This window comes from Gracilinanus agilis, chromosome X (assembly GCF_016433145.1).
Source record: "Gracilinanus agilis isolate LMUSP501 chromosome X, AgileGrace, whole genome shotgun sequence".
Lineage (NCBI taxonomy): Eukaryota > Metazoa > Chordata > Mammalia > Didelphimorphia > Didelphidae > Gracilinanus > Gracilinanus agilis.
The window spans coordinates 80,883,035-80,896,576 of NC_058136.1; the positions used below are offsets into that span (position 1 = coordinate 80,883,035).

At 35.9% G+C, this 13,542-nt stretch overlaps 1 pseudogene; it reads right to left on the reverse strand.

Moving 5' to 3' along the window:
* Window positions 1–6,997: 6,997 nt before the first annotated feature.
* Window positions 6,998–13,542, reverse strand: part of LOC123253817 — a 60,000-nt pseudogene continuing 53,455 nt past the window's right edge.

Consider the following 13,542-nt stretch of genomic DNA (forward strand, 5'->3'; position numbering starts at 1 on the left):
AATTGATTACTCACAACAGATGAAAGATTGTAATTTGGTGCCACTTACTATATAATTGTGGGGAAGTAGATGCTATGCCCTTATCCTTCTTACCAATACTCACTCAGAAGAAACTGATACATGTACAATGGCAAGGCCTCATTAGTCATTTCCCAAAAATCAATATATATTATGCTATATAGAGTCTCTAAAAGTCTCTTTTGCATGATTTGTTATTTTAGACTTAAATTCTTCCAAGCACCATTTCACCTAAAATCTTCCTATATATTCTTTAAAAAGGAATCTGATGTTTTCCCTTAAGACATATATATTATATATCACAGATATGATAAGTGATGTTGTCATGTGATGTAATTTTAAATCATATTGTGTTATATTACATTACATTATAGTATATTTTTACATTCACTGCTTATCTCAACTTTAATGCTCTTTCTTCTTGAGTTTTTCAAAAGAACCCTTTTTCTTGCTTTTCCTACTACCAGGAATTTCTTTCCCTATGTCTTTTGTTAGACTATCCATCAGATTACAAAATGCCAACTATATAAAACTAACCGTAAAATCTCACAAACAAATCAGAAAAAAACTGTAATATTAAATGCAATCCTTTGAGACACTAATACACTAAAATCACATGCAATAAATGACTGCAGAAAGATTAAAATTTCATTAGAAAATTTAAAAAAACTAATCATAAAGAATATTTATTTATTTAATTAAACAGAATGGCAATGATTTGAAAACATGACAAAATTTATCAGATTGAAGTCAAAGCAGTACTTAGGGGAAAGTATATCCCCAAATAGTTACACTAATTAAATAGAGAAAGTGTATATCAATGAATTGTACATACAACTTTAAAAAAAGAAGTAAAGAACTAATTTTAAAATACCAATTAAACACCAATTTGGAAATGCTGAAAATCAGAGATAAGAATAATAATGTTAGAATACCAATGAACTAATAAATAAGACAAGGGGATAGGTCTAAGAGAAAAATAAAATTGATAAATCACTTGATAATTTGATTAAAAAAGAAAACCAAACCAAATTATCAGTAAAGAATATAGAGATTGAATTCACTAATGAAGAAGAAATTTTTAAAATTGTTAGGACTATATTGCTCAAATATATGCTAATATATATGAAAACTCTAGTTAAATGGATCAATGTTAACTAAAATGTAACAGAAGAGTAACAGAGTGACAGAATAGAAATTAAATTATTTATTTATTTTAAAATATTATTTAGACAATTTTTCCAAGGTTACATGAATTATGATTGGTCCCATCCCTCTTCCCTCACTGCTCCTGGAGCTGACAAGAAATTCTACTGGTTTATACATGTACCACTGTTAAAAACCTATTTCCATGTTATTCATCTTTGCAACCCAGTGAACTTTTAACATCAAAATCCACATCACATGCCCATTGAGTCACATGATTTATCATATGTTTTTCTTCTGAATTTCTGTTCCCACATTTCTTTCTCTGGATACGGATAGTGTTCTTTCTCATGAGTTCCTCAGGATTGTGCTGGGTCTTTGCATTGCTGCTAGTAGAGAAGTCTATTATTTCTACTGTGACATATTATATCAGTCTCTATGTATAATGTTCACCAAGTTCTGCTCTTTTTCCTATGCATCAATTCCTGGTGGTCTTTCCAGTTCACATAGAAATCCAGCAGTTCTTTATTCCTTTCAGTACAATAGTATTCCATCACCAACAGATATCATAATTTTTTCAGTCATTCCCTAATTCATGGACACTCCCTCATTTTCCAATTTTTTGCTAAAGAACAGAACTATAAAGATTTTTGCACAAGTGTTTCTCCATATTATCCTTTTGGGGTTTAAACTCAGCAGTGGTATGGCTGGATTAAAGAGGAGGTATTCTTTTAAAGCCATTTGCACATCATTCAAAATTCCCCTCCAAAATGGTTGGACGAATTCAGAACTCCACCAGCAGTGTATTATTATCTGAAATTTTCCACATCCCTTCCAACATTCATCACTTTCCTTTGCTGCCATAATGTCCAGACTCCTAGGTGTGAAGTGGTGCCTCAATATTGTTAGTGTGTGTGACAGTGAAGGGAGGAAGGCAGGAAGATAGGATGGATGGGAGAAAGGAGAGAGGAAGGTAGAGGTAGTTAAGAAAGGTAGCAGTCCCCAGCATTCGGTGGAGGAGGGGGGTAGGATTGACCAGAGTCACTAATAAATAATCAGAGAACAACTTTAGGGTTTGAATAGCTAGGTTTTATTTTAATTATAAAACTAGGAGGTAGGAAGAAATGGAAAAAGGCACCAAGAGAGATCTGCAGTGTACAGGGTAGAAAGAGTCAGCAGGTTGAGAGAGCCCAGCCACCCTCCAAGGTCCAGAGAGAGCAGAGCTCAAGATGGAGAGAGTGAAAAGGTGCCAAACTTTGCCTTTTCTATTTTCCCTGACACCTCCCCCAAAGGAAGTTTTAGCAGAGAGAGAGTCCTGGGAGATGTAGTCTTCAAGGGCTTACAAAAATTTCAAATGACACATTGTACAAATCACACCTGGTCATAGAGATTAATCCTTGTGTTATATTGCTGTAGTGTCAGTGCTAGTATTTTATTTATGATTTTTTTCATCAGTAATCATTAAGAAACATTGTTTGTAATTTCCTTTCTATGTTTTTGGTCCTCCAGGCTTTGGTATCAGCAGCATATTTCTGTGATGAAAAGAATTTGATAGGATATTTCCCCCCTAATTTTGCATATAGTTTGTATAATATTGGGATTGTATTTTAAATATTTGACAGAATTCACTTGTGAACTGATTAGGCCCTAGAAATTTTTTTCTTCTGGAGTTCCTTGATGGCTTTTTTATTTCATTTTCTGAAATTGGATTATCTAAGTATTTTATTTCTTTTGTTAATCTTGAAAACTTATATTTTTGAAATGTTGATACATTTCACCTCAATGGTCAGATTGTTTTGTCATATAATTGAGTAAAATAGCTCCTGATGCTTGCTTTAATTTCCTCTTCTTTAGAGATGAAATCATCCTTTTCATTTTGTGATTTGTTTCTCTTTTTTCCTTTTTTAACCAAATTAACCAAAAGTAACCCATTTTATTTGTTTTCCTCCATACAACTTGCTCCTATGCTTATTTTTTAGTTCAATAGTTTTTTAAATTTAAATTTTATTAATTTCTTCTTTTGATTTTTGGGATTTTTAATTTAGTCTTCAATTTGGAATTTTTAATTTATTCCTTTTTTGTTAACTGTATGCCCAGTTGAGTAACCGATTTTCTCTATATAAATAGTTCCCTGAATAGTGCTTTATTTGTATCCCATAAACTTTCGTGAATTTTCTCCTCAATGATTGTTTCTATGATTTCTTCATTAACCCACACATTCTGAAGAAAGAGATTATTTCTTTTCCAATCATTTTTAATTTGCTTTTCCATGAACGCTTATTGATTATAATTTTTATTGTGTCATGATTTGAAAAAGTTTCATTTATATTTTCTGCCTTTCTGCATTTCATTGTGAAGGTTTTATACCAAATTCATGTTCAGTTTTTTATATTTACTCTGTGCTACTGAAAAAATCCCTGTTCAGTCATCTCTGGATATCTATTCAATCAAACTTCTAAGAATTTTCATTCACTTTTTATATCTCATTAATTTTTTTCAGTGAGATTTATTTACTTCTGAGAAAGGAAGGTTGAAGTTCCTCCAATAGTATAGTTTTAGTATTTCTTCCTTAATCTCCTTTAGTTTTTCCTTTAAGAATCTGAAGGCTACATCATTTAGAGCATATATACTAAATACTGAGATTATTTTATCATTATTTTCCATATATATATTTTAATCAAATACATTTTTTCTATAGCTTTATCTGAAATTGTGGTTGTTACGCCCACTTTTTTTCTCAGTTGAAACCCAGTAGATTCTTCTCCAGCCTCTTACCTTTACTCTGTGTATGTCTACTTGCCTCAAATGTGTTTCTCGTAAACAAAATATTGTAGGATTCTAGTTTTTAATCCCTTTCTTATTTCCCTTCTACTTATCTAAAGGATGAGATAGGATTCTAAACTCCATTGAATCTGGCTGTTCCTCTCTCTCTGAGCCAATTCCAATGTGAGAATGTTTAAGTATTATCCATCACTGCCCTCATCCTCCTCTCCATTTTCATAGTATTCCCTTATACAACTCTTTATGTGGTGTAATTTACTCCATTTTGCTTTTCTCTTCCCATTTCTCTTAGTGCAAACCTCTTTTTCAGCTCTAGAATTTTTGCATTTCATCCTAAACAGCTTAGTACCATGCCCTCTGTCTATATATTCTTTTTCTAATTATTAGCATAATGATAAAAAGAAACTTCAAGAGTTACAAATATCATCTTTCTATAGTGGAATGTAAACAATTTGACCTTATCAAAGCCCTTCATTTTTTCCTTATTCTTATTCATCTTTTTATGTTCCTCTTGAATGTTGTATTTGGACATCAGATTTTCAGTTTAAATCTGGTCTCTTCTTCAGGAATGCGTGGAAATCTTCTATTTTACTAAATGGTCATACTTTCCCCTGAAAGAAAATAGTCATTTTCAATGTGTGGGTGATTCTTTTTTTTTAATTTTTTAAACCCTTAACTTCTGTGTATTGACTTATAGGTGGAAGATTGGTAAGGGTAGGCAATGGGGGTCAAGTGACCTGCCCAGGGTCTCACAGTCAGGAAGTGTTTTGAGGCCAGATTTGAACCCAGGACCTCCCGTCTCTAGGCCTGGCTCTCAATCCACTGAGCTACCCAGCTGCCCCCGTGGTTGATTCTTGATTGTAAATCCTATTCCCTTGCCTTCTGGAATATCGTATTCCAAATTTTCTTGTTTTTCAAGGTGAAATCTGCAAGATCCTGTGTATTTCTGACTAGGGCTCCCTGATATCCTAATTTTTCATTCTAAGTGCTTGTAGTATTTTCTTTTTTGGCCTGGGAGATCTTGAAATTGGCTATAATATTTCTCTCAATTGCCATTTGGGGATTTATGCAGGAGGTGATCTGTAGATTCTTTCAATGTCTATTTTACCCTCTTCTTTAAGAAAATCAGGGAAATCACTTAAGAAAACAATTCCATATAAAACTAGGAATTGCCATATGGAAATGGAGGCATAAAAATACACTAAAGAAAGTAACTACCTAAAGCCTAGAATAAGTCACATGGAAATAGAGCAAAAAAACCCACTGACCATACAAGGTTTTGAAGTTGCCTTTGCAAGAAACCCTGGACCAGCTTTGGGAATTCATATAAATAAAGGAGGTGCCTTGTGACCCTCCTCCTTCCTCACCCTATTTGTCAAAGACATTTGGGGAGCCTCCCTCCCCTAACTTTTTGTCAGGAAATGACTCACTGAGAATAATTTGGCACAGGAAAGGGAAAGGAAGATTGGCCACCTTGAAGGTGATGAGAGAATGGAAATGCCTCCATCCTGTGTCCACACTCTAAGAGGCATAAGGGCATAAGTTTAAAAGTAGGCATGTAAGCAAACTAGGAAAAGGCTTAGCTGGAGGTCATGGACATTCTGGATGGAATTCAGGGGAAGGAGGAAGTGGCTTGTGCCTGGGAAAGGCTCCATGGTGGTTAGCAGAAACTGTTGCTGACCCTCAGAGATCTCAGAGCTAGGGGAGTTGTATTACCTGGCATCCTGAGAGTGGTGAAGTCTTACAACAGAGGACATCAGACCTGCAGAGCAGCACCAAGTAGGGAAGTGGTTTGTGATCTGATGGACAGCATTGCAAACTTTCTCTCCCAACCTGGATACCTTGGATCACCTGTGTCTGATGGAGATGACTCCTGGCATCCTGAAACCATCCCTGCATTAGCTGTGAGTTCCCAAGTAAATCCATCCTCAGGTCCTCAGCTAAGGTGGCCAAACCTGCCTGGAACCAGGTTGGGAGGAACTTTTCCCTTGTGACTCCAGTACAGCTTTCTTTGGGCACAGTGTTGCTTAGATCATAGGAGAGTGTAGTCAAGTCCTTCCTCTGCCTCTGTGGTTTGCCCTTAGCTTTTAAGTGTAGTAAACCCTATTCCCATCCTTAATCTTAGTTTGTCCTTGATTAAATGTATAGCCTTAACTTATAAACCCTTGCCTTTACTTTGCTGGTTTCCATAGGCCTAGTCTTGGTGTTTCAAAGTGGCAGTTGGACCCAACAGCCAATTCAGTAACAGACACCCCTTTGCTGTTAAACTTTAGTCCCTACTTGTGGGCCCCTTTCTGTCATTCCTCTCTCTCACACCCACCTGGACCCATATTTACTGTTCAAAGCACCTTTCCCTGGTTCTCCCTTAACAACACATGCACAGTTTTAAATTATGCTGACATCTCCACTTTCACCAGTCACTTTCCAAAGACTGTAATTTAGAGGAATTTTAAGTTAGTGCTCAAGGTATTGGGGCCTGGGGGCTTGGGTTTGTGGCAGGTACTAATCATTTAGAATCTCCTGCTCTACTTCAGGTGGCCTTAGGAGGGAAAGTGTGCTTGGGGGATGATGGCTTCAGATCAGGTTTTCTTATTTCTTGAGTCCTTATTTTTTCCAGTTTCTATAATCCACAGCCAATTGTGGTCCCTATTCCTCTTTTTAAAAGCGCTTTTTCATAACTTTAAAAATAACAAAATAATTAAGGTCATCATTTATATAAAAAGGAAAAAAGTTGTTCCCTTTAAAGGGTATATGAGATCACAGTTAGTTTTGTTGAGCTGAATTAAAATTCTAAAAGTGGCTCTTTTAAAACAGCATCTTTTTAAGTAATAAAGCCACAGAAGTAAGGCTTATAAGAGTGAAAAACATTGCTAGTAAAATATTTTATGACACTAATAGGTTAACTTTTAGTGTGCAATATTGAGAATTACAGTAAAAAATGCAATAAAATATCAAATACTGGAAGGCTATCAGAACTCCAAACCTTTTGGAAGTTTGGGGTATGTGTGCATGTGTCTAGCAGATATCTCTTGCTCATAACAGTATTAAATATTTATCTCTCACCATTTGAGAGTCTCTCTCCAGAATCATAATGTTCTTCCATCAGCCGAGTAGATGTGGAATTGGAATTTTGCAGCAAGCCCATTAATAGAACAACTTTATTATCTATGTGCTCTTGTAATTTGTACATATGATGGCCAATGTTGTCCATAAGTTTTTTCTCCATCAGCTCCATATTTTTAGAAATTATCTTTTCCAAGTAGGAACAAACAGGCTGCTGTTCCACTCCAATGCTTACAACGCTTTCATTTGGCTTTGTATTGTTTCCCTGGGTCTTAATCCTGTCTCCTACTCAGCAGTGCTTTATTGTACTATCCAGGTTTTGAAGAAAAGGAAGCAGTTCAAAACTATGTGTATTTGAGTTGTCATTTGCTTTCTTTCTGCAACCAAGAGGATATTAATATTTTAAGATCATTTTCATGAAGAATCTTGTTTTGTTGTACAGTTTTATTCTATTCAGGATACTGAATATTTCCTATATTTCCTGTAGCAGAAAGTTCTGTGTTTTTGTCCATATAAACTTTTATATCTTCTGTGACCACTCCAGATGTCAATCCAAACTTACAAGAATAATATGGAGTGGATGACTTTTCTAATACTCCTGAAGTTGTTGACTTGTGCAATCTATCAAGCATATGTTCATCTCCCAAAACAGCTGAATCTTTCTTTTCCAAAATACACTGAAGTTGTTTTCCAAAAGGAATAAAATTTTGCTGTTGAAATCAAACCATGTTCATGAGTTGATGAGCACCTGGTGATATTTTCATCCCATGATTCCCTCATGGTTTGAATCCTGTATAGATCTATCCTTGATCCTAGAGCAAGAAAGCTGATTGAAAAACTTGCAGAAACTCTCCTTACTTGTACTGTAATTTTACTCAAAAATACATTTTGTTTATTGCCAAAAGAAAGTAGCTTAATTTTACAAGAATCTGTGGAATATTCTGATGTCAGGTATTTCTTATACAAAGCAATGTCATTTTCACTGTTATTCTGGATAGCACAAACATTCTTTCCTCTACTGGTTCTACAATATTCCTCTCTAGCATACACTTCCATATTTCTTAATTCACTTAAAATCCCGAGTGAAACTATTTCTTCACATCTGTGAGGATTACATTTCAGGTATAGGAAGCAGGAACTTTCATCTTCATTGTCCACTTTCCTCTTCAAGAAAACAAGATCCTCACCCAGAGCCAGCGGCTCCAGCACCTCCTCATCTCTGGCATCTCCACCATCACCATCAGATCTTTCAAGGCCAGAGCTAATCATGCTAAGGTTCTGGGCCAAGCCCCACCGAGGAGCCCCCCAAGGGGAAGAGGCCACCAATCAGGGAACCTCCCTGCCATCCTCCACCCCTGGCTCTATGAAGTCCTCAGGTCCTTCAGGTATTTCTATCTACCTCTCTGTTCCTTCATATTGCTCATTTTATGTACCTGTTTCATTAATTCTGGATTTCCATATCTCTAATGTCTCCCTCCTTTTCTCTCCCTCCCTCTCGCTCTCTCTCTCTCTTCCCTCCCCCCCTCTTTCTCTTTCTGTCTTTCTGTCTGTCTGTCTCTTTGTCTTTTTGTCTGTCTCTCTCTGTCAATCTCTTGTGTTTGGTCTCTATCTCTTGCTCTCTCCCACTTGGAGCTGGCATCCATTTATGTTGTCACTTTTGCTATGGCTGTAAAGATAGTTTCAAACCCTAACCCTCCGATCCAGCATTTCAACAGACACATAATCTCTCCTTTTTCAGGGCCAGTTCATAATAAATGAATTCTGGTCACTTCCCACATCTTTATCTTGGATGGTTTGGAGGGGCTACAAAGGCAGTGGGTGACAAATGCAATTTACAGAGAATGAAGTATAACAAATAGAGTAGAAGCAAGCTAGATTTCGTCAAAGACTGTCTCAGGTCTTTTCTCTTGCTCAGTTGCCTCTCTACTTGGGTAAAGGCCCCTCTGTTGGGCTAAAAAAGAAAGATGATTGCTATATTCTGCCTTTAACTATATACATAAAACACTTCACGCCATGCGAGCATGAGACTTCTGATGTGTAATGTGCCATCAGAGGTCTAACTCCCTTACTTTATGGATGGAGAAACTGACTTTTGTGAAGAGAAGAGGATCCATTGATATTTGAAGTTCCATGTTCCTTGAATCAACAAACATGGCAACTGATCTTAGGGGGGAATTTCTTATATCCTCAGGTTCTCAGGGTGTGTTTTGGTGTCTTTGGTGTAGTCTGACATTTTTAATGAGTATCCTGGAATTGGAATTTTGAACCACAGGACTCTCTCTCCCAGCATTCCACTTTTGTTCTAACAATACTTCCATCCCCTTTGGAGATAAAATCTTTCTGTGACACTGGACCTCTCTCTTCCCCCCCCCCCCCAAATTTGGCTGGGAAAGCTGGCTTGTCCTTTTCTTTTATTCTCCTTCATGTGATTACTAACAAACCTTATAAAATATGAAACTTAGAGTTATTGGATATTTAAGTTTTACAGTATCAAGGTTTTCCTGGATTTGAATTCTTGACAATCTATTGACATTGGACCTGTAACTGACTCCCACATCAACCAAAACCACAGGGTTTTGGGGTTGTCTTCTTGTTTAAAATTGCCAAAAATTGGACTGGAGGCTAAGTGGGTCCCTTTCCCCAACAGGCCTCACCTGTTGCTCATTCCTTCAACCATTTGAATGAGTGCTAAGGAGTACAATTAACTGGACAGTAAGTTTGTAGTAGTCAAGAGTTCCTCCAAGGCAAAGTCCAACTATGGTCCTCACTGAGAATTTGACAGATCAAGAATACATTCCTATGTGGAGAAATGCTATGTTTAATTATCTGTAGTGAACTCTATTCAGAAGATTAACTCATAGGAAGAGGTTGGAATACTAAATGGTCTAAGATGATATGGGGGTGGTGGTGGGAAAGAGCAGGGTTAATAGTAGGGTACACCAAGAGAAACTTAAATGAATACGAAAAATAGGATATTTTATTATACAAAAAGAGGGCATGGGAAGGGGAGGGGATGAATACTATTATAAGAAGGAGAGGAAGAGAAGATTAAGAGGTAATATTTAAACCTTACTCTTAGTGTAATCAACCCTGAGAGGGAAGAGTAGCTATAACCATTGGATATAAAACTCTATCTAACCCTACTGAGAAAGTAAGAAGGGATAAACCAAGGGGAAAGGGGAGTGGGGAGGTAAAAAAAGTTAAAGGAGAATAAGGGGAACAGAATTCATTAGGCCTTTAAAAATAAAAAGAGGGGAATAAAAAGAAGATTAGAAAGGGAAGTAAATCAAGGGAGGGGATAAGGGCTACTGGCTTAAAGCCTGTTTAAAAGGAAAGATTATAAGAAGAAGAAGGGGTACAAATAGGAGAGGATACCAAAATGTCAGCGAATGCACAACTGATAATTACAAATCCAAATGTGAATAGGATGAACTCACCCATAAAACTGAAGCAAATAGCAGAGTGGCTTAGATATCAAAATCCTACCATATTTATCTACAAGAAACACATAGGGGGTGGGTGGACAGACACAAGTTTAAGGTTAAAGGCTTGAGCAAAATCTTTTGGGCGTCAAATGAGAAAAAGAAGGCAGGAGTGGCTATTATGATTTCTGACAAAGCCAAAGTAAAAATAGATATGATTAAAAAAGACAGGGAAGGTCATTACAACCTGATTAAAGGCAGTATAAACAATGAGGAAATAACACTGCTCAATATGTATGCACCAAGTGGCATAGCACCCAAATTCATAAAGGAGAAACTGGCAGAGCTCAAGAAGGAAATAGATAGTAAAACCATACTAGTGGGAGATCTAAACATTCCTGTTTCAGATCTAGATAACTCAAACCAAAAAATAAATAAGAAAGAGGTAAGAGAGGTGAATGAAGTCCTAGAAAAATTAGATTTAATTGATATGTGGAGAAAAATAAATAGGAACAAAAAGGAATACACCTTCTTTTCAGCTGCACATGGCACATTCATAAAGATTGACCATGTAATAGGGCATAGACTCATGGCAAACAAATGCAAAAGAGCAGAAATCATAAATGTAACCTACTCAGATCATAATGCAATAAAAATAATAATTAGTAAGGGCACCTGGACAGGCAAATCAAAAACCAATTGGAATTTGCAACTGCTAGTGTTTCTAGTACTATGTTGAATAATAGAGGTGATAATGGGCATCCTTGTTTTACTCCTGATCTTACTGGGAAGGCTTCTAATTTATCCCCATTGCATGTGATGCTTGTTGATGGTTTTAGGTATATACTGATTATTATTTTTAGGAAAGGTCCTTCTATTCCTAAACTTTTCAGTGTTTTCAATAGGAATGGATGCTGTATTTTGTCAAAGGCTTTTTCAGCATCTATTGAGATAATCATGTGATTTTTGTTTGTTAGAATATTGATATGGTCAATTATGTGGATGGTTTTCCTAATGTTGAACCAACCTTGCATTCCTGGTATAAATCCCACCTGATCATGGTGAATGATTTTCTTAATTATTTGCTGGAGTCTCTTTGCTAGTATTCTATTTAAGATTTTTGCATCTATGTTCATTAGGGAGATTGGTCTGTAGTTTTCTTTCTCTGTTTTTGATCTCCCTGGCTTTGGTATCAGTACCATATTTGTGGCATAAAAGGAATTTGGTAGGACTCTTTCTTTGCTTATTATATCAAATAATTTGTATAGTATTGGGATTAGTTGCTCTTTGAATGTCTGATAGATTCACTTGTGAATCCATCAGGCCCTGGCGATTATTTCTTAGGGAGTTCTTTGATGGCTTGTTCAATTTCTTTTTCTGATATGGGATTATTTAGGTATTCTATTTCTTCTGCTGTTAATCTAGGCAGTTTATATTTTTGTAAATATTCATCCATATCTCCTAAATTGTTATATTTATTGCCATATAATTGGGCAAAATAGTTTTTAATGATTGCCTTAATTTCCCCTTCATTAGAGGTGAGGTCTCCCTTTTCTTCTTTGATACTATTAATTTGGTTTTCTTCTTTCCTTTTTTTATTAGATTGAGCAGTACTTTGTCTATTTTATCTGTTTTTTCAAAGTACCAGCTTCTAGTCTTATTTATTAATTCAATAGTTCTTTTACTTTCGATTTTATTAATTTTTCCCTTGGTTTTTAGTATTTCTAATTTAGTTTTCATCTGGGGATTTTTAATTTACTCGGTTTCTAATTTTTTGAGTTGCATGTCCAATTCATTGATCCCTGCCCTCCTTAATTGGTTAATATATGCCCTTAGGATATAAATTTCCCCTTGAGTACTGCCTTGGCCGCATCCCACAGAGTTTGGTAGGATGTCTCATCATTGTCATTTTCTTCAATGAAATTGTTGATTGTTTCTATCATTTCTTCTTTGACAAATTGGTTTTGAAGAATCATATTATTTAATTTGCAATTAGTTTTTGATTTTCCTGTCCAGGTGCCCTTACTGATTATTATTTTTATTGCATTATGATCTGAGAAGTTTATATTTATTATTTCTGCTCTTTTGCATTTGTTTGCAATGATTCTATGCCCTATTACATGGTCAATCTTTGTGAATGTACCACGTGCAGCTGAAAAAAAAGTGTATTCCTTTTTGTCCCTATTTATTTTTCTCCACATATCAATTAAATCTAATTTTTCTAGGACTTCATTCACCTCTCTTGCCTCTTTCTTATTTATTTTTCGGTTTGAGTTATCTAGATCTGAAAGAGGAATATTTAGATCTCCCACTAGGATGGTTTTACTATCTATTTCCTTCTTGAGCTCTGCCAGTTTCTCCTTTATGAATCTGGGTGCTATTCAACATGGTGCATACATATTGAGCAGTGTTATTTCCTCATTGTTTATACTGCCTTTAATCAGGACATAATGACCTTCCCTGTCTTTTTAAATCATATCTATTTTTACTTTGGCTTTGTCAGAAATCATAATAGCCACTCCTGCCTTCTTTTTCTCATTTGATGCCCAAAAGATTTTGCTCAAACCCTTAACCTTAAACTTGTGTCTGTCAACCCACCTCATATGTGTTTCTTGTAGACAACATATGGTGGTATTTTGGTTTCTAATCCACTCTGCTATTTGCTTCCGTTTTATGAGCGAGTTCATCCCATTCACATTCAGAGTTATAATAATCAGTTTTGCATTTGCTGACATTTTCAAATCCTCTCCTATTCCTACCCCCCTTTTCCTTATACTTTTTCCTTTTAAACCAGTGGTTTGCTATTGAGCCATTATCCCTTATCTCTTCCCTTGATTAACTTCCCTTTCTCCCCCTCCCTTATTTTCCCCCTCTTTTTGTTTTTAAAGGCCTTATGAATTCCCTCCTCCTTTTCCCCTCCCTTTTTTTGACCTCTCCACTCCCCTGCCCCCCCTGGTATATCCCTTCTAACTTTCTCAGAAGAGTTAGATAAGAATTTTATGTCCCAATGGATAGTATAGCTACTCTTCCCTCTCCGGGTTGATTACACTGAGAGTAAGGTTTGATTATTACCTCTTAATGCTCTCTTCCTCTCCTTCTTATAATAGTATTT